Genomic DNA, 1,381 nt, shown 5'->3' on the forward strand with positions numbered 1-1,381 from the left:
GAATCCCTAAAAAATATACCCAAACGAGTGGTGCAACGCAATACACCTTATATTTCGGGTTTTTTTTCAAAAAACTATACACCTTATATCAAGGAACGGAGGGAGTATATAAGTTGAAGCAAATGAAGCAGATGTCATGCTTAATTACGAAAAAAGACTTGTTGTTGTGACTTACTGTATCCACTTCGAAGTTCTCGTCCAGCTTGATGTTGAAGCGCCTATCATCATCTAGGAAGATTCCGTCGCACAGGCCGCGCTCGTCTTCGCAGTATTTGCAAATACCGAAATCCTTTTCATCGTCAGACATTTCCTATGTTCATAGTTAAAACATTAATTAAAAATTGATCGAAGACAACTACCAGGATACTCAACACACAAATTCGGGGCACTCGATATTTCTTACATATTCTGGCACAAGTCATGCCAAAATTCACGGAAAAATCCGGCATGACCTTTGCTAAAATAGGACATATCGAGCGCCTGAAATTTGCCGGAACGGAAATGAATCAACACTCCGACAAAACATAGGCCACTCGGAGGTGTAACCTGGAAACATGACCGGCCACTTGGATATTGAGAAACACAAGATATATATTTCAAAATATCTTATAGGACTCAAATTAGCATGCATTCAATAAGCAAAAGTAAATCATCTCATGCGCCCGTACATCGTCGAATATTATCACTAATACATCCCGAATAGTGTCATACATATAACATCACTAATAAAACTAAAACCCTAGCACACGACGGGTATCGGCGCGGGCGGTGAACACCCATAGAGAAGGAACCATCACGGGATCATAGCTCCAGTGAGATCCCTGGAGAACCTGTCAGGTATTGGAGAACCTGTGCTCCAACGCAAACAAGTAGCGACGGACGTGCACGTCCTCCTCACTGACACGGTGACGCACCACCTCCGCGGAGTCCTCGAGCCTCTGGACCGTCACTGGCCCACGCGACCGCCACCAAAGAAGGTTCGGGTCAACGACAGGCTGGCTCCTCACCAACCTGCGCCCCCCGGTAGGTAGCGCCTCCCAGTACCACCCCGGCGGAGCCCAGTCCCGGACATGGCCCATCTGGTCAAGCAGGTGTCGTCCTCCGCCGACTCGACGACGAGGATGCGGGATAGGCATCGTCCACGTCGATGCGAGAAAAATTGCTTTAACTAAAAAAGTAGCAACAAGTTCTTACTAACTAATTAGTACGTAGGAACTACTGCCCTAATTACCATATAAGTAATTAACTAACTAGCACTAAAAATAGCCTAGGGTTCATACTAACTAGCACTAAATAGCTAGGGTTCATACTAAGCAGAGAAGAGGGATCGGAAGGGGAGAGTGCTTACATAGGGCGGGGAGAGAGATGGGGTCGGGGGAGA

This window comes from Triticum dicoccoides, chromosome 2B (genome assembly GCF_002162155.2).
Source record: "Triticum dicoccoides isolate Atlit2015 ecotype Zavitan chromosome 2B, WEW_v2.0, whole genome shotgun sequence".
In the NCBI taxonomy this organism is placed as follows: Eukaryota; Viridiplantae; Streptophyta; class Magnoliopsida; order Poales; family Poaceae; genus Triticum; species Triticum dicoccoides.